At 29.3% G+C, this 20,897-nt stretch overlaps 1 non-coding gene across 1 annotated transcript; it reads left to right on the top strand.

Moving 5' to 3' along the window:
* Positions 1-8,228: 8,228 nt before the first annotated feature.
* TRNAV-AAC (transfer RNA valine (anticodon AAC)) lies at positions 8,229-8,309 on the top strand. Its single transcript has one exon. It is a non-coding gene; the product is annotated as a tRNA-Leu (tRNA).
* Positions 8,310-20,897: the final 12,588 nt, after the last annotated feature.

Genomic DNA, 20,897 nt, shown 5'->3' on the forward strand with positions numbered 1-20,897 from the left:
ACATTATTTTCAAATTACCGGTCCACTATAATGTGAAAAATATTATATTAATAATCATTATCTAAATTAGATTTATGCCTTTTTTTTAAGTTGTCCAACTTGAGTTAATGGAATATAAATGCTTTGGAGATTTTCATCTCTTTAATTTAAATTCCCTTTTGATTTTGATTTTATTTCAAATACCTATTTTAAATATAATGACTAAGATCTAATATTCTACTCGTAATTTTGTACATTGGGCGTGGGTATGAATATATTGTTTAAATGAATTTTGTTATTAAATTACATTACTATTTATTTGGATTAAAAACAATAAAATTAACATGTATTTTTACTCATTTAAAATTAACAATATAAAGTATTTTTCTCTCTTTTAATTATTATACTTTATAAAATAAAAAAAAATAAAAGGACTACTATTTCAAAAAGAGTGATAAAAAATCAAACTCGTTAAAAAAAATATTATTATTGCTCGTTAAATTAAAAATATATTTAAAGGTAACTTAAAATTTTGCAACATCTAATTTTATATTTAACATTCAACTAATTTGTTTCAAGACTTTTTCTTTGTTAAAAAAGACTTAAAAAATGACATAAATAAATGTTAATATGTAACTTAAAAATCAATAAGCAAACAATAATATTGGCAATGGAATATCCACTCTCAAGTTCATTGATAGATATATATGAGATTAAATTTAAAAATTTCAGAGTTATATATATTTATTTAAAAAAATTAAAATTTAAAGGTTTTTTATCTTTATATCTATTTTAAAAATTATTTTTAAAACAATACATCCAATTAAATCATAGAAAAATTAAATAACATTCCATAAATTCTAAAAAAAAGAATAAAAGTACTAAATAAAAAGAGAGCTCTTGAATTTTTCATCATTTCATCTTTAATATAGAAAAATTAAAAATGAAAATGATAGCAAATATTCCTAAATAGGCATTTTTTATTAATTCAAACTTTTATAGCATTTTTTTTTTGTAATAAGATTTCATTAGATTAAAAAAGGAAAAACTTATTTTTATATGATATTGGTCAAACTCAATATGTGTAAAATAGTCCAAATAAGTGGACAACATCATCTCCAAAAAAATCAAAGAGAAAGAATATATTTAAAAATTTTGTATTTTAATTCTATTTATTTAATTAATAGAGTCTAATAGTAAAGTGTTTATCCATATTTTTAAAAAAATTCAGAATATAATTAATTGAAAATTTTAAATTTTATTTTTAATACTTGAATTAAGGTTTTCGATTTACCTTCTAGAAAATAATATCATGAGAACACATAATTAAAAACGTCAAAATCTATTAATTATAAAAATTATTGGACAATAATAATGCAAAGATCAAATAGAAAAAATACATATACATATTTTCTCCAATTGAAGTGCATAAAAAAATCTAACTAAAAGGATATTAAAAAGGATAAATAGAATCTATTTTCTCTAATTAAAAGGCAATAAAAATGCGATTAAAAAGGATCTTTATAAAGATAAATGGTTTCTCTAATTAAAATATTTAAAATCTAACTAAATGAATATATTAAAAAATTTAAATTGATAGGAAATTCCCTTGTCTATTCCCACATTTATATATATATATATAGTATAAACTAATATTTCGTTGATTTGCACTTATTAGTTTATAATTATTACTGTAAATGCCCATATATCATAAGGCAGTTGCACGTGTCTGAGGTTCCGACCCGAGCACATGGTCCATGTCTGCTAAATTAGAATCAGAATGCTCATTTGGATTGGTTTCACCGAGAGAAAAACTTATTTAATCATTGCTTTCCATAAAAAAGAGACATCACTTGTATTTTTATGCCATTAGCCAAGTTAGGCAAAAGAGGATGAGATTTTCAACTCAATCCTCCTTGTCGGAAACTTTATTTTTAATTATAATAAAAAAAGTTATAACAGGAAAATGAATGAATTAAATTTTCTTAAATATTAAAAAATATTCAATTTACATGAATAATTATTTTCATTGAAGAATAAAAATGCATAAAATAAACACAATCCCACTTCTTTTTTAAAATAATAAAATACAATTGAAGTTTGAGTTTGGACATGATCCTTTCGTCCTTTTTTTATCTGTATCTAAAGCTTTTAACCTTAATAATTCTCTCTCCGTTATTTTATGTGATAAGATAAGTTTTAGAAAATTGGAGAAAATAGTTATTGTGTTTAATAGACACAAGGGTAAAATTAAAAAAAAAAAAAATTAATCAATACTTTTTATTCTTCTCAAAACGACAAATAATAATTATTACAAATAATAATTATGAGATCAAACAATAAAAATATAATCAACTAATAATTTTTAGATGTGTGCAATATTTTAATTGCCTAATATAATAAAACCTAATAAGAAATGAGAATCACTGCAAAATTGCAATTGATCAAAATTTGCAAAAGTCAATCCCCAATTCTTCTTTCTATGATGAGATGCAAATAGCTGGATTCAAATATTAAGGCGTGGACCAATAAATGTTGGAATATGCCAAAAGCATCTAGGACTTATAATGCGTTTAGATGTAAGAAGCGTGCGAAAAAGTTGGATTAAAATACTAATATATTAATAAATTTGGTTGAATTCCATGAATCTAAATTTTGTTATATATATATTACTATATTCTTGGAATAAAAATTAATATTTAATATTTATTTTATATTAAGCTGGATTAGGACTCAAACCTAACATTTTATTAATTTGTATTTTTTTTTTTTTTATTTTGAAGGAAACCAACCAATATATTAAGGAAATAAGGAAGCAATATAATCGGGAATAAAATGAACGACAACATCATTTTTACAATTAAGAATAACTTCAGAATCTTCAGCGACCAAACCAAATATAGAATTATTGAAAGAAGAGGAATATAAGGCATAAACCAAAGATTGACAATTTGTGAAAATAATTTTATTTATTTATTTTTAGCTCATAGATTGGATCTAAATGCCATATAGTTCTTGATTGGATCATATGCCCACTTGAAATCTCTTCTTCTAGATAAAAAAGGGGATTTTAACAAAAATAACCCTCTTGAAAAAATTATTTACAAATCTAATACCAAGTGAAAATTATTTACCAATTTAATATTTATCTTGTCATGGAGAGAATATTGCACTAAAACCACTAATTCAATTGGTGATTTTAGTACAATAGGAAAAGTAACTCGTATTGACAGGATAAACATTGTCTCTATAGCAAGATAAATATTAAATTGATAAATAGTTTTAATTTGACATTAAATTTGTAAATAGTTTTTTCAAAAGCATTATTTTTATCAAAATTGTTATTTTTTTCAAAATCCCACCAAAAACATGGATAGTAGGATTTTTTTACTAATATTTTTAGTATAAGGATATTTCCAAGCATTAAATGATAAACGCAAAATATGCAACAAGTGTATATATGCATGTATAAATCATACACTATCTAAGCTCAGTTTGTTTCGAAAAAATAATTTATCAGAAAAGATTTTTAATATTCGGTATATACTCTAAGTCAGTTAATATAAGATATTTTCTTAGTGAAAGAGAAAATTAAGTTGTTTTAAAAGAAAGGAATAAAGGTCAATTTAGCGTATGAATTTATTTAGCGGGATTAAAAAGATTAAATTTAATCCTTGAATTTATTTAAAATAATTAAAAGGATTAGATTTAATACTTTAGATCAATTTAATCCTATTTAAAATGATTAAAAATATCATATTTGATATTTTATATCAATTTATTCTCTGATTCTTCACTGTATTAAAATTATAGTTGGGATCTAATTGACTAATTTATTAAAAATTAATTAAATATAAAATATAAGAAAATAATATATTAAGTATATTCTATCTTTCTTTACTTCGACTAATGATTTTGAGTTTATAAATACGTACTAATTTGAACATTTTAAAATTGATATCTATTATTGAGTTTTTGCGTATGAAATTTATGCATTTTTCATATTTAATAAATTAAAGTTATAATGCATGTTTATAAATTTATTATGTTAGAATAAATGATATTTTTTTATGGATTTTAAATTTCTTATTTGTAAGTGCTAGACAAATTTGATCTGAATGTGTTTAGTGTAACACAAGAAAGAATAAAAAGTTAATCATGTTAAATTGAATTAACTCATTACTTTGTAAAAATCAAAACAAGTCCAAAGGTTAAATTGAAATAGGATTTGTTTAATTATTTTAAATAAGTTCAAGAGTTAAATTGACTTAAAAGGTCAAATTTAACCTTTTTAATCATATTAAACAAGTATAAGGACCAAATTGATCTTTATTCCTAAAAAAAAGAAAAATAACTTTTCGTCATCAAAAAATAAATACTTTTACAATATTAATAAATTTATTATAACCTTATAAACATGCATTTATTAATCCACCAATCATCAGCAATTAAATGATTAATATGAAAAATAAGTTAATTGGAAAATATAGTTCAAGGATAACCATATTCTTTGAAAAATATTTTTCAAACGTAAACCATTTTCTTAAAACAAATAAAGTCTAAATAGAAAAATTGAAAATATAAAATCAAAATAGCCGAATATATAAATTCACACGTGAATTTTGCAAGTTTAAGCTTGTGGCACTTTAAATTTTGTAGATGACCTATTGTGTACTTGAACTTATAAATTTTGATAATATTTCACACTTTCCCATACTAACAACAATATTTTTTAGGATTTTTAGCTTTCATACGAAAAATATTGATTTGATATGTAATTAGTATAAGTTTTAAAACAATAATTTTTACATTTTCAACTATTTAATAAATGTTTAATTGATATATTTTACAAGTTAAAATATTCAATAAAATGATTTTATAAATTGAAGTATTTAATAGGTGTAATTTTATAAGTTGAAGTATTTGATGGGTCAAAATAAAAATCGAGAGTGTAAAAAGGTTAAAATAATAATCTAGGGGTAAAATTATATTTCTACCAAAACTTACTTAACATACTTTATATATATATATAATAGAATATAAAATTATGAAAATCTAAATATATGGTGCATAAAATTGTTAAAATAAAAAAAAATCGTGATAAAAATTTAAAAAAACAAATTTGGACTTCCTTAAGCCTCCTTTTTAGAATCATGTTTATATCTAACTAACCCTAAAAAATTGAAAACCTCAATTAAAAGGTTTGAATTTTTATATTCCACTAAAACAAGACAACTGTTTATGGGTAGAGCAAGCCCATTATGATTATGTTAAAAGTAAAGTCTATTCATGATTGGCCAACAAGATGATGCTCAAATCTAAAATGTACATGATTTAAAATGTCAATATGTAATAAAAAAAAAAGGAAACAAAACATTTAATATTTATAAAACGTGTTTATTACATTATAGAAATAAAAATAAGATCAAATAAAATAGATTTAACAGGAGATAAAGTCTTCAATTTTCTAGGAAGTAAACCACTTGGACCGCCCACCACGTTTTTGCTTTTTAGTTTTAAAAAATTATAATAACCTATAGTCAGCCACTATATAATTTTATTTATTACCTATTCTCTTTCAAAACATAAATAAAAGAGCACATGCAAAAGCTACTAAAATGTTTATGGGGTAAGCAGATTTCAGAAAACCAACTAATCGAATTGGTTTAGTTGGATTTATTTTTGTTTTAATAGAAAAATTCAATTTTATTTTTCACTTTGATTCACTTTTTGTCATATAAAATTGAAAAATCTAAAAAATTTAAAAATTAAACTGAATTAATCCAATAATTAAATCGAAAGGACTCGAACCTAAAACCTTCTATTTCCTACATTTAGTGAAAAGATCAACAAAGGGTCTATTCACAATATTTACTGTTTTTGTAATTGTTAATTGTTGTAGTACTTGTTAGCTGTTCTATTAACTGTTAGTTATTTTATTTGTTGTTTAACATTTCATAAAAAAGTTTCCTCATCATTTAAAACTATTATAAAATTTATATTATCAAATAATATAATTAATAGAAATAAAATTTTGACTTGATTAAAATGCTAAAAGCTATTTCAAAAACTGTTAGTCAAACAAAGAGAAAATCATACTTCAAATAAGCATGTAACGTGGAGGACAGACTCATGCAAGTAGTTGTTCTTGTGGTACTTTCTTTATGTCTAGATAAGATATCAGCTTGTTTGGATAAAGACGTGAGGTTATATATAAATATTTCAACGATGGGCATGCAATGAAGAGGACCACTAGAAGCTTGTGATGATAAAAAAGGCTCTTGTTGCTGTTGCTGACCTCTAATTTCGGCTCCTACAAGCAATAAGCAGATATGGTTTCTATAATATTTATGAAATTTCTTTTTCTTTTTAATCTGCAATATGGGTATGAAAGTGACGGAAGGTCAAAAAGGAATTTTTTTTATATATAATCTAATTTTTAAAATTTAATTTGACCAATTCAATTAACACGAGTTAATAATTCTTATGACTAAAAATATTTAATGGAAATGTTTTGAATTTCATAATATTAATATTATGTTGCTTCTGCAAATTTAAATTTGAATGAGATTAGAAGTTAATTTTAGGGAATTAAAGGATATCCGGCCACTAAATAAATAATTTAAAAAATTAATAGATGGTTATATTAGTCGCACATGACTATGGTTCTACAACATCGCTGGTTTGGGTTTTAAAATCGTTAATTTCAAGTATAAGAAAGATGGAACCAAAGATGAACCGCTTTAAGCGGTCTTTAAGACAGTTTTAGAATAACCAATTTCGATTATGTTCTGATTTGAAATTCAAATTATATAATTTATTTTCAATTTTTTAAAATTCTTTTTAAATTTGTAGTTTGAATAAATAATAATAATAATAAGTTAACTATTTAAAAGCATTAAACCAATTCAATAAACTTTCTTAAAAAATTATTTTAAAAAATTATAATGAAAAACAAATTAAGAGTTCTTTTTAGGATATTTTTTCACAGTTTGAAATTCAAACCAAATCGTCAACTCCAATTTAAAAATAAAGAACCAGACCAAATCGTAAGTACATAGTTACCATTATAATTTGGAACTAAAAACATTAACTATGATTTACTACCAATTTTAACTAATTCAGTTTTAATTTAAAACCGAATTATGGTCACGCCTAATTAGCAGAAATTTTCATTAACAGGTTAGAAAATCTATCGAAGTCCATTTACAATGGCGTTAAATTAATGTAACAAGCATGGAGCCCATTTATCCCATTTGCAGAACTTGAACCCAAGCCCAAGCTATTGGGTCTGAAATTCATTTTTTGGGCTGAGGACAACCATGAATTTTTATTTTTATTATATTGGAATTGAAATCTGCTGTGCAAAATAAAGTTGAAAAAAAATCAAAATGACAATTTGTGTTCAAATGGACTAGGATTTTTCTTGAAAAATATTTATGGTTAATTATATTTTTTAAAATAATAATTTGAAAATTAAAAAATGAAATTTTAGAATATAAAATTTATTTTACAATTTTATTTTATATATCAATTTTTTTTAAAAATATTTCATTCTTAATTCTGAATAATATTTAAAATTTCTATTTCAAATTAAAACTTCCATTTAAAATTTCGATTTGATATGGAATATACCAAATTAGATTGCATCCGTATATCAGACGGTTTTGTAAATGCAGCGTATGTCTGTCTCATAATCATGAGACAAATATCTAATACTAAATTATTAAATTAGTAAGAGAGTTTTTTTTATCATATTAACTCAGTAATTAAACTATAAACTAATTATTTGAAAGGTATTTAATATTTTATTTGGATGGAAATATTTTTTTAAGGAAAATAAAATAACTATGAAAAATATCCAAAAAGTTAACGTATTTTTCGTTATTTAGAAAATGGAGGAAAATAAATTTATTTTTTTTATTATATCGAAACATAAAGGTGAAAGATAAGTATGTAAAGAAAATTCACACTCATTATTTTTCTCTTACTCTTTTCCAAACAAACAAATTATATTGTCAGGACCGATCTTTTCTTTATATTGGGCTAGGAACTTCTGAATGGATCATAAGGCCAGATTTATTATTTGGGCTTTGAATGTGATAGAAAGACATTGTAGTAAAGTTGAAATTACTTTGTCTTCTGTCAAAGGATTTTACGTTAACTTTTATTTTTCCTACTAAAATTAAAAAAGGTACTTTTTCTAGTTATAATTATTTTTATAATAATTTTGCCTCCAATAAGCAAATGTTGAGATGGCCGAGTTGGTCTAAGGCGCCAGATTAAGGTTCTGGTCCGAAAGGGCGTGGGTTCAAATCCCACTCTCAACATCATATTTTTTTTTTTTTTTTTGCAACCATATTGTTAACTTTACAATGATTAAAATCTAATACTGAAATCCCATTCTCGACATCGTATATTATTTTTTTTGCAGCTATATTTTTAACTTTACAATGATCAAAATCTGAAATTAAATTTTACAAATTATATTTTACGAGCTAAAAAATTGAGAAAATTATAATATTTTGCTATTAATTTAATAAAATTTTCTTTTATTATACGATTTATGAACTAATTGACTTACTTATAACACTACATGAACCTTTAATAATCATCATTGTTACTTCTACTCCACAACCAGTAGTGACGGAAATATGAATTTGACTTAGGGAATGAAAATTTACCTGTATTTTATTCTTAAGCCAATTAGATAAATGGAAAAATTTTATCATTTGTGATAGTATTTAATTAGAAAATGAAAGAAAAAGTCTTTAACTTAAACTAAACAAACGTCCTTTTAAGGTAATTTCAAACATAGTGTATTTTTATAGGAAAAATACTTATTTTAAAATATAATAAGTTTTAATAATAACTTAAATTTTCTTATATAATAATGAATGTAAATGTATTACATATAATTATAGATTTGAGCGGAGATGAGATTAGAAATATATATTAAAGGGGAGAAGTCTTAAATGTACAAAACAAATGGTTAAAGTAGTAAATAAAAAACTTGTAACTGAGGAGGTCAAAAGAAAAATTTATTTATTTATTTTAAGACAAGGGGTAATTGCCCTCCTTCTTTTATACGTAGGTTTGTCCTTGTGTTTGAGATGCAAACTATTCTCCTAGGGCTACATCTACTTGCTTATTGCTTGATTATAGTCTTAATTCGATTACTTATGAAATATCAATTCAATTTGACTAATTAAATTTTATATATAAAGTTCGTATCATTAAACCATATAATTTTAGTAAAAAGTCTAAGAGTTGAAATACACGTTAGGGCGAAGAGAGAACTCAATAGAGGTTATTTGGAGAATGAATAAACAAAGAAGTTGTCGGTATATAAATCTCATACCATTAAACCATACAAATTTCAATGCTATTGAAACATAAAACCTAACGTATGTTGTGATGTGGACCGCGTCCAAACATTTGTTTGTTGTTAAGCTTGTGAATTTGTATCAATAAAATTTGAAAGAGAATATTAGAAAGCTTTGAAAAGGATTCTGCAAAATCTTAAAGGCATGTTAGATTATTGCTTATTTATCAAAATTCAGACTTGTGTTTAATTGGATATTCAAATGCCAATTAGGGAGGTGATCGTATGAATTGAAATCCACTTTCGGTTATGCTTTCTTACTAGATAATAAATCTTTCCCATGGAAGATAATGATTAAATCGTAATGAATTGTTAGTTATAGGTGAAAAGCTAAATAAGTAGAGAAAATAAAATTTCATAAATTATTTAAGACATTTTGATTATTATAACGAACATGAGAAACAAAGTAAACAATGAACTAAGTACTGGACAATGAAATAAATGTAGTAAATGGCAGTATTCAGGGGTGTGCAAAACTGCCTATCAAACCGAACGGATACATTTCGGTTCGTTTTTGATGAGCTATTTAAGAGAGGTTGGGTTTAAATTTAATTTATTATTTGGTTCGAGTCGATTTTATAAAAATTCATCAGTTGGACTTAAAATTGAACTGAGTGGTAAAAGCAATCAAAACCGGCCAACCTGCTGATTGGTAAAAGCAATCAAAACCGGGCAAACTGGATTTAGTTCAAATGGGTTCGATTAAAATTTCAACTTCGGTTTAATCTGTCGTAAAAAGCTTCAGTTTGCATTTTATTTCCCTTAATTCGGAACGGACTGTTTGCGCACCTGTATCAGTACTGAATCCACGGAAGTAAACCGGAAATCCTAATTTAACGTGTCCTCAGATCATGCGGCTAGATGTACTCTGAACCCAATCCAAGTGCATCTCTATTTTTTGATATTTGTGAATGTAAATTATATCTAATTTAACTTTGGAGCTTATCTATCCAGAATTTAGTTCTCATATTTTAGTATTAGTATTGCTGCTTTGAAATTAATTTCTTAAAAAGATTTGGCTAAATTATAAAATAATAAATCTGACTAAATAATACATCTTGCACATGGAAGAACTAGCTAGTACTCGTGATGATGTTGCTCACATGTCAATGTGTTCCTAATTATGAGATTGGTGGAGATAAAAACATTAGACTTAGATTTTTTAAATTGAGTGACAATGCAATTAATTGTTGGAAGGAATACGAATAAATATATGGTAAAATTCATTCGTAGTCAAAGATAGAAATATTACTAATGAATGAATTTGTTGTTGTGGATCCCGTTTATGTATGGCAAAACCCATGAGGGGGTGAATTGAGTTTTCTAAAAATTTAACTTTTGAAAACGAAATCAGAATTCTGTTGCAACAGAATTAAAAAGCATTTGTGAGAGTTAGTTATCAAGTTTAGAATTTTCTCATAAAGCGTATTGCAAGATTAGAAAGACTCTGTGAAGAACAATTATCGCATTTAGAACTGCTTCACAAAGCTTAAGCAATTTTAGAATAACTCTATAAAGGATAGTTATTGCATTTAGAACTATTTCACAAAGCTTAAATAAGTTTAGAAAGACTCTGTGAAGAACAACTATTGCGATAAATACAGCTTCACAAAGCTTAAGCAATTTTAGAATAACTCGGTGAAGAATAGTTATTACATTTAGAACTACTTCATAAAGCTTAATCAAGTTTATAAGGACTCTTTGAAGAACAGCTATTGCGATTAGAACAACTTCACAAAGCTTATTACTAATTTTAAAAAAGATTATGTGAAAAACAGTTATATTTTTTTAATACTGGTTCATAAAGCTTTAAGCAAGATTAGAAAAACTGATTATTACATATCTTGTGATTTATACTGAATGTCGAAAGGCAGATTGGAACTGGATATATTCACAATATAGAAATCGAAAGTTTTAATGTTCTACAGAGATAAAACTTATTCACGTTTAGAATCAGAAACTCATTAACAACTTTGCATTTCTGATCAGATTAATAGTTGTGTAAATAGAATATAATCAAGCAAAACTTCAGAAAATAAAAGAAGATAAACACAGAGATTTATAGTAGTTCGGCACTAACTCGCCTACATCTACTCCCCAAGACTCATCTTGAGATCCTCTACTATGTTATCTCTTTTCAAGGGTAAGAGACAAACCGACAACACAAGGAAATAGATCAACACCTAGATCTAATCTTTATCCCGCTAGATTTTCTAAAGTTTCTAGTCAACCTCAACCCTTTCTGTTTTTGCAGGGAACAGAAACTCAAATCAAGACATCAGAATCTCACACAAGAAGACGGTCGCTTGATAACATATTATACCATAGCTTTTCATCTAAGCTATTACACAAAAGTTTTTCAAATAAAAAGTCTGTCTACAACAGATTACAGAGTCTATATAGACAGAGAGAAATGAAAATATAAGCACAGGAGGAACAGAAAATGAATTTAGAAAACAAATTTAGAAAACAAATTTAAAGATCAGAACTGTTCTTCAGAAAATATTATTAATAAATTTTCTTTTCTCTTAAAAATTTTTCTTGAAGCAAAAAGACGAAAAGAAATAGGGAGATTGAAGAGAGAGCTTTGAGAGATTTCAATTTTGAACAATAGACTCATACTCTTTGCAAAACCTCGTCTTTTTAAAAGAGGAAAGGGTTTTTATATGAAAAGATGATAATCTCTTAGAAGTTAACGTTAACATTTTTTGCTTTAATGAGCAATGAAGTTTCTGACATTTTTTAAACTATAGAGGCAATGCATGAGTTGCAATTAAAAGGGCTGTCAGACCACTTTTAATACTTTCACACACAAGGTTTGGAGGTGAAAGGTTTAGTTTAGAAAACAGTGTAACTTTTACAGCAGAAACAGCCAGCTTTATTAGAAACAGACAGCTGTGATAAATCAGAAATTGCTTTTTAGATTAGAAACTGCTTTTTGCAGAATTTCATTTAATAGTCACCAATGATATTTACTCCAAAGATATTTTAGATGGGAAAATGTGAAGAGTAAAGATTTTGTCTATATCCTCTTAATAAATTTATTCAAAAACATTTTAAAACAATTTTGAGAGAGATAAAATAGATTTGTGCTTATAAAATTATTTATTCTCTATCCTACAATAATTTCCTAAGACTTAATATAATATTAACCAATACAAAATATCTTCATTAATCTTCATGGTCTTCAAATAAAAGTCTTGGGTTGTAAAAACTTCATTTCTTCAATAATTTCCATATTTAAAAAATCAGCATAAAATAATATTAGCACATACAAGAATATTAAATTTATTTATTTTGTATAATCATCAAAATCTCAAGATAAAATTGACCCTTGAGTCAACAGTTGTGTATGTGACAACCTTGTGTGCTAATTAACAACTTAAATGTGGAATTTGCAGACATGTGATGTGTGTGTGTTGTGCACCAATTGTAAAATATAAATGCACTTTAATTTGACTTCTAGCTCATCGATTAGATTCATGGATATACTCTTGTGATGTGTGTGTGCTGTGCACCAATTGTAAAATATAAATGCACTTCAATTTGACTTCTAGCTTGTCGATTAGATTCATGGATATACGCTTCATTAGCTGTGCTATTAAATATAAATTTGAGCAAAGGAAATATAAAAGAGAGATTTGATTGTTTGGAATGTAAAAATAGCTTGTAATTATAGGAAAAGTAAATGACCGAAGCTTTGGAAAATAATAAAGACAAAATTTATAAAGTGAATTGATTGCTTGATTGATTTACTCATTGGAGAGTTTATTGTTTAGTTGATTTCATTGAGAATTTGGCTAGTTGATTGATTGGGCCTAGTTGATTGATTGGGCCTTTTCACTTGCTTCTCTTGCTCTTTTTATAGCTCCTTTTACGATTGAACAAACCGTCGGTTCGGTTCAAATCAATCGAACTGAAGTCACAAAATATAAATTGAAATTTCTTTACAACAAATCATACCAGATCGAAGTTTGTAATATGAACCAAACCAACTGAACCGAATCAGTTGGTTCGGTCTATTTTTTTCGATTTATACCATTTCAGTCCGGTTCTAAGTCCAATCATCGAATTTTTGTATAACTGAATTGAACCGAGCAACACATTCGATTCAAACTGAATGAACCGACCAACTGAACCTCTGTTGCGCATCTGACCGAACCAAACCAAAATGAGTCGATTCAATTTTTGGTTCGATTCGATCGGTAATTTTGCTCACCCTAGCTCCTTTGATGGTCGATAGTTAGCCATGTTCTCCACTTAAGCACCTACTATTCCACTCCACGTAAAATATATAACAAATTAAGGATCTTAAACTTAAAGCTTATATAATGACTTTGGCTATATTGGATGATGAAAATTTTTAAGAGAATGTTATAGGCAAGAATATTAAACCATGAAAGTCTCAATGGACATCTCTAACTATTTTCCTTTTATTTCTATTGATTTTTATTTGTTGAAGTCAACAATATAAAGTCCCAAATTCAATTTTATTTTCATTCAAAGCCAATGTTAATGCTTGCATTCAAGAAGGAATTATGGTGTACTATGTTCCTCCTAATTGAATTCATAATCAATCCTACTGCGCTTTAAAATTTCAGGTCGATTATTTTTTGACTGAATATATAATTTAACTCTTGAAGTTTAACAAATAAACCTTATGACACCTTAAACTTTAAAATCGACCTTGTGGCACCTTCAACTTCACTTTTTCTAATAATCTCACATCTCGCCAAGTTAGAAATAATAAATTTTTAAGATTTTTGGCTTTCATATGTAAAAAATTGATTTGATATGTGATTAATACAACTTTTGAAACAATAATTTTCACATTTTTCAACTATTTAATAAATGTTTAATCAATATATATAAGTTGAAGTGTTCAGTAGGTCAATTAAAGTATTTAATATGTACAATTTTACAAGTCGTTGAATAAGTCAAAGTGAAAGTTGAAGGTGCTACGGATTTTTCGTAAATTGTACATTAGTGAGTTTATGTATTAAGCCATTTATTTTTCTAAGCTATGGTGAATGATGTAGTGTAAAAAGTCAAACGTTCTAGCTATATATTCAAAGACATTAACGAGATCGGGCGACATGTGCAAGTCCTAGATACTTATGTGAACACGTAGCTTTTACACCCTTATATTATTAGAAAGCAATAACAAAACGTGCGATGCAAATTGGTGTTTGATTGGTAAAAAATTAGAGCAAAACCTTCGAAGTCAAATATGACCTTGGTCCGCTCTTTTTGTTATAACTTGAGCTAAAAATAATATTTTTGAATGATTCAAGTGGTATTGAAAACTAAACTCCTCAATCTTTTCAACGGTTTATTGCACGCCCAAATACACCTTAAAACAAGTGAGAATAGAGCCTCAAAATTCAAGTCAGAGGAACTGAAAAAGTCAAAATAAAAAGTCAACCCTATCATATGATAACACCTGATTCATGCTGAGATTTGGACGCTAAGTTAGGATTTTTTTCCCCTCTATTTTGGCATCTTTTTGCCCTCTTTTACTAAAAATAGATCTCATAGGCCTCATTCTCACACACTCTGATCTCTCCAACTTTGTTAACATTGGAAAATCTCTCTATTCTCCCTTCTATTGTAATCCTTTTGCAAGTGTTAAGCCTACACTTTCCCTAATTAATATTTTCTTAAATTAATTAGGCCCAACCACCCTAAAATAGTAATAAAATTAATTCCTTTTGAATTGTTTGTCTAATTAATTTCTTTTTATTATTGTCTTTAAATTAATTTGCCTACTGTGAACACCTACTTTTACACCCAGATATTCAAACCAAAGTAAGAAAAGCAATCAAACTGGACCTAAAGAGGACGAATCAAAACTTAGAGTAAAATGGACTGGTAAATCATTTTGGTTCAGCCATAATTCTCTCCACAGTGCGGTGTTAAGGACAAGGTCAGTACCATTGAAAATTAGACCGAAAGAATTTTCAATAGTATATCATGGGCCAAAAAACCAAACAGGACCAAAAAGCTTGTGTTGGATCAGCCAACCTGGCTTGGCTGCCGGCCAACTGAGCCTGGCTATCGATTGATCCTTGTCAATCGCCAAGAAATCAGTTTTCTCCCCCTAATCCCACATTAGATATTTTGGATGCCTAACCACCCCCTAGCCTGTAAATACCCTCCCAAAACCCTCATTTAACACAAGTTTGGCCATTCACTTTGGTGGAGCAAAGTAAGCAGCGCTAGATCTACAATGAAGGCAATGGGGGCACTTGCCCTATTGGTCTTTTATGATTTAGTTTATAATTTTTTACATTTTAGTGTACATAATTATGTTAATTTATATTTACTCCACTAAATGTTTGCCTTTTGCCCCAACTGAATTATTGCTTTCATGCCCTCATTAATTAGATTTTCTAGATTCGCCCCTAAATGTAAGTAACCCATTCAAGGGTCTTTTCTCCTAACAATTGCTTGATCAAAAGAGGATTCTCAACTAGGTGGGAGGCCACAATAGTTTAAGGATTTTAATTTCCATTTTCGAGTCTGTCAAGGACTCCCCAAGTTGAAGAATTTGAACGCATGGGATGAAAAACTCGTGAAGCCATCGCCTCTGAGACACCATTAAAGCACGCTTCAAGAGGTAGTCTCACATCTCGTTTAATTTTAATGTTTAGATTTAATTAGGTTAGATTTAATATTTAATTAGGTTAGTTTTAATTTAATTAAATGCCTAGTTTAAATTTAATATTTAAATGCCTGGCTTAGATATAATATTTAATTAGATTAGTTTTAATTTATATAAATGATTAGTTTAAATTTAATATTTAAGTAGGCTAGTTTAACTTGATTTAATGCCTAGATTTAATACTTAATTGAGTTAGTTTAAGTTTAATACCTAGTTAGGATTAATTAATTTATAATTAAAAGCATAATCAAATTAAATGATTATATGATCACACTTAGAATTAATTAATTAGACTAGAATTAATTAGTTAAATACATGACCTTTTTTTTATTCATTTATTGAATTATGTAGGCTTAATTAAATTAATTTAATTGCTTAAGTTAAATAATTACATAATCATATAGAATTATTCAATTAGCATAAAATTAATTAATTAATTAGACTCAATTAAATGCTTAATTGACTTAGAATTAATTAGTTAATTAATTAATTAATTAATACTAATTCCTTTTGAGAATTAATTAGTTGCTCGAAGCAGAATGAGCTCAGAATTATCACAACTAGTTGAATGCAATCCATGAAAGGAGGCTAGAGGCTTTTAATCAGATTCAGAGCTACCAACAGAAAATAGCCAAGCATTTCAATAAGAGGATCTGGGATCGGAAACTCAAAGAAGGCTGTCTTGTACTCAAGGAAATCAGGGCTCCTATACAAGATCCCTGAGGTAAGTTCAGACTGAACTGGGTAGGCCTCTATATACTGAAGAAAATCCTCTTCGGAGGCGGTGTCATCTTGTTAGATCTCGATGGCAACGAATTCATCAACCCATGTAACTTGGATAAACTCAAGAGATACTTTATGTGAATGCATCCAGGTATTAGCACCATAAATATTGCCCCTATTATGTCACTATAAATTGAACTACAGTGACTTGACTCCCGAAAATATGTTCCAAAAGTATGGGATACATAGATAGCCCAGCTTGTGGGTGTAGTCACAATAATAATAAAAATATATTTTTGCTCTCTTCTCATGAAAATTTCAGATTTCTGTGCCAACTAAAAAAAAAAAAAGAGAAAAAATAATCGAAAGCTGAATTGAAAACCCGCAAAGGGTGGTTCAGGAAAAACAAAAGAAAGTTAAGTTGAAACCTTGCAAGGGCAAGTGGCTTAGGCAAAAGTTAGGGAAACATGCTAAATTGAAAACTCATATGGAGCATTTAGATAAAAATTAAGGCTCATAAGTAGCAATCTCATAAAGGATAAAATTGAGTTTCCTTCTCAAAACAAAAGGTGTTAATATGATTCCCTTTTTACATATCCCCAACTCAGTATAAGTTATGTAAAAGCAAATCACAAAAGCCCTATCTCCTAGGCAACTATCTTTGTCATCTATCTCTATCATTTATCACCTATTTGTGTTTGTGTCATCTATCATCTATCCAGAGTATCAAAAATCCCAAAGTGTCAATTGGACCCTCTATACATCATGGGTCAGTATCCTATTTCAAAGCCATCACAAAAATACGGGCCGAGTCAAAGTCAAAAATAAAAATCCTACACTATCAAGATAAGGTCGGATGCATTGAAGGACTAGTTAATCCACTATGTCGCCTCAAATGTATGTCCCTAGAGTCATCAGAATCCTCTAGGTCAACCCATCGGGTAGAGTTTAGGGTTGTCCTAGTTGTAATCTAGAGTCTAGCATCAATCTCCCAAGTTAAGGTCGCTCTATCCTCTCTCTTCCGGTCGCCATGCTCAGCTACCCACCAAGCCTTATAAACAGTAGTCCTTCCCCTAGAAACTCCAGCCTTTACTACCTGAGCGCCTCTGGACCAACTACCCAGTATGGCCATAATAACCTTGGGAGAAATCAGTGTGTCCGGGAAAGGAGCTCTAGCAGGTGGCAATCCCTGAGTGTGTCCCATCTGCCACATCAGATTGGTGTGAATACTCAAATTTTGAGGCTCAAAAAGCCTGTTTTTCCGGACTGCAAACAGTCCGGCCGGACCGAAGGCCATTCGAAAAGTTCACCGAAAGTATGCCAATATGATACTTGAAACGTCCGAAAAATTACAAGGATCGCGGAACTGGTCCCGGAATATTTTTTGGAGGTACGAAACTCCTGAAAAAGCCTTTGGAATGAAAAACTAGCGAGTGGACAGGATAGGGCAGTAGCAGCTGCCGTCCACGGCGGCAGCGCCCGCCCTCCAGCCTGGTTTTTCCTATAAATACAGCCTCGAATCGACAGTTTTACTCACTCGGTCTGTGTTGACGGACGCTCTCTTCTCTCCTACGCTCCTTGCGGTTCTTCTACTGCTTTTCTGCATTTAGTTTAGGCTTTTATTACTCTGCTGTTGTGATATTTGGCCACTTAATTGAATTAATTTTAATTAATATTCCCCAAGCGAGGAGCTTAATCTGGAATTTTCAAACTGAAGCTAAGAAGCGGCCGTCGATTAACTCAGGTAATAATGAAACTTTGCCCATTTAATTTCAGCATTTTGTGCATAGTTTCTTCTACTCTAAATTCTAATTAAATAATTAAATAACTGCATTCACACCATCGTCATTTTGGCAGCAAACTGCCTTAAGTAAATAAGTTTAGGCTAAAATGTCCGGTTAATCAATAATCATGGTATTAATGCTTAACTCCGAACATATTGGCTAAAATGCCTAGTTAATTAATAACTACGGTGTAATTGCCTTTATTTCGAACAGTTCGGCTAAAAGTCCAATTAATCAATAATTGTGGCTAAAAGCCTTAATCAATCACGTTTTTGGCAACAAACTGCCTACAGTTTAATCAATCACGTTTTGGCAACAAATTGCCTACGGTTTAATCAATCGCTTTTGGCAACAAATTGCCTATAATTCAAATAACCACTTTTTAGCGACAAATTGCTTGAATCGACGTTTTGGTAATAAATTGCCTCAACTAATCAATCAACTTTTTTGGCAACAAATCGCCCAAATGTCACTTTTTTTTTCTTTGGTAATAAATTGCCTAAATTACATATCATCTTTTGGCACGAATGCCTTAATCATTTTGGCGACAAATCGCCCAACAAAACCCCTTTGGCACAAATGCCCTTAATCATTCTGGCGACAAATCGCCTAACCAATCTTTGGCAACAAATTGCCCAATCAGATATCAACTTTTGGCACAAATGCCTTAATCAATCATTGTGGCGACAAGTAGCCCAAACATCAATTTTTGGCAATAAATTGCCCAATCAAGCACCTTTTGGCAACAAATGCCTAAAACAAAAAAAAAATCAATCAATCTTTGGCAAAATGCCTAAAAAATGCACGAAGCATGCACACACTCATGCATGAAGCATACCCCTTCAAGGTGCCTTTGAATAGGCTTTATCGAACTACGTCGGCTTTGATATCTCATTCAAACGAGAGTACGTAGGCACGTTCGGGATTCAACCCCGAGCGGCAAGTCGAAATCACCAAAACACTTTACTGGTCTAATTGCATCAATTTACCTTGCAAAGCATTTACACTTAGGTTAGTTAATCAGCATGACATAGTCTCGGGATCCACCTCGGATTCGTAGATTGTGCCTTAAACTTTGGGGTAATTAATCTAGACTTAGGTTAATTAAAATTCGAGTCATTTAGGGTTCTTTCTTAGTTTTCCCTCATAAAAATAAACTAGGTGGCGACTTCATAAAACACACACGTGAGCATACCTCGTTCTAGCATAATTTTGCCTTCGGGGGAGGGTTCACAATTTGGCGACTTCACTGGGAATTATGTAATCATTTTGCATAAAGTGGACTACAATTGCTGCATCAACTAACCTGCCCTTTTTTAGGGTATTATGTTGTTGTGCTTTGTTTTGTAGGGTACCCCAACACGAATCAAGTGTTCTTTCTTTAAGAATACTTGATAAGGAAATTTGGACTTAATTGTAAAATTTAATCAAAACATTTAAATTTGTTGATTTATTTGCACGATTGAGAATCTTTTTTTTTCCATTGCATAAGAAACGAATTTCAAATGAATTTCTTCTCTTCTGTTCAAACTTTTGAGTCTGGATAGCGAGTAGCGCTGATCGGCAGGTCTCTTTGATTATGTCGACGGACAGCCAAAGCGTCCTTCCTGTTACCGCAAACCATCCCTAATCCTTTTGGGGGTGGCCCATGAGTATGCGTACTGTTGGACCCATGCGAAACTCTTTGTTTCACATGTGGTTAGGTATATCCTTGCTCAAGGTTCAAGGGTCCCTTAATAAGCCAATTTTCTATTTGTGTCATAGCCTATAGAACCTATCCTTTAGGGCTGTATGCACCCAATGATGTGAACCATATCATTAAAACGAATTATAACGTGATATTGTGTGCATTCATGACATATCATCTCATAAACATTAAAAACACAAAATATTCTTTTTAGTCATGCACAATTGGACAAGGGAGTCGATCTACCTCATATTCAGCTACCCTGATACACAATACTACCCACTGTACCCTAATCCAGCTACCCTTATCCCACCAGGTACCCACTGTTCGAGTGCCTATCCAAGTTCCAGTCACACCTACAGTGCCATCACCAACCTCACCAGCTTCACCAACCTCACCAGCTTCACCAACTTCACCAACTTCAACTGCACCAATGGCATCACTTGCTGACATCCAAAATCTCATGGAACAACTGGAAGCCAGAATGGAGGCTAGAATGAATGAGGCATTAGCTGCCCAGAGAACTGCCCTAATAGCTGAACTAGGTAGTGGTAATGGAAATGGGGCTTCCACTGCGGGAAGGGATCCGGCTACCTCCAATCAGGGACCTGCTGCTGCACCGACATCCTCAAACCCTACCCTTAACCTGGATGACATGCCCTCCAGAACTGCTGC

Source organism: Jatropha curcas, chromosome 10 (genome assembly GCF_041381405.1).
Source record: "Jatropha curcas cultivar XTBG-Jc1 chromosome 10, XTBG_Jcur_1.0, whole genome shotgun sequence".
Lineage (NCBI taxonomy): Eukaryota > Viridiplantae > Streptophyta > Magnoliopsida > Malpighiales > Euphorbiaceae > Jatropha > Jatropha curcas.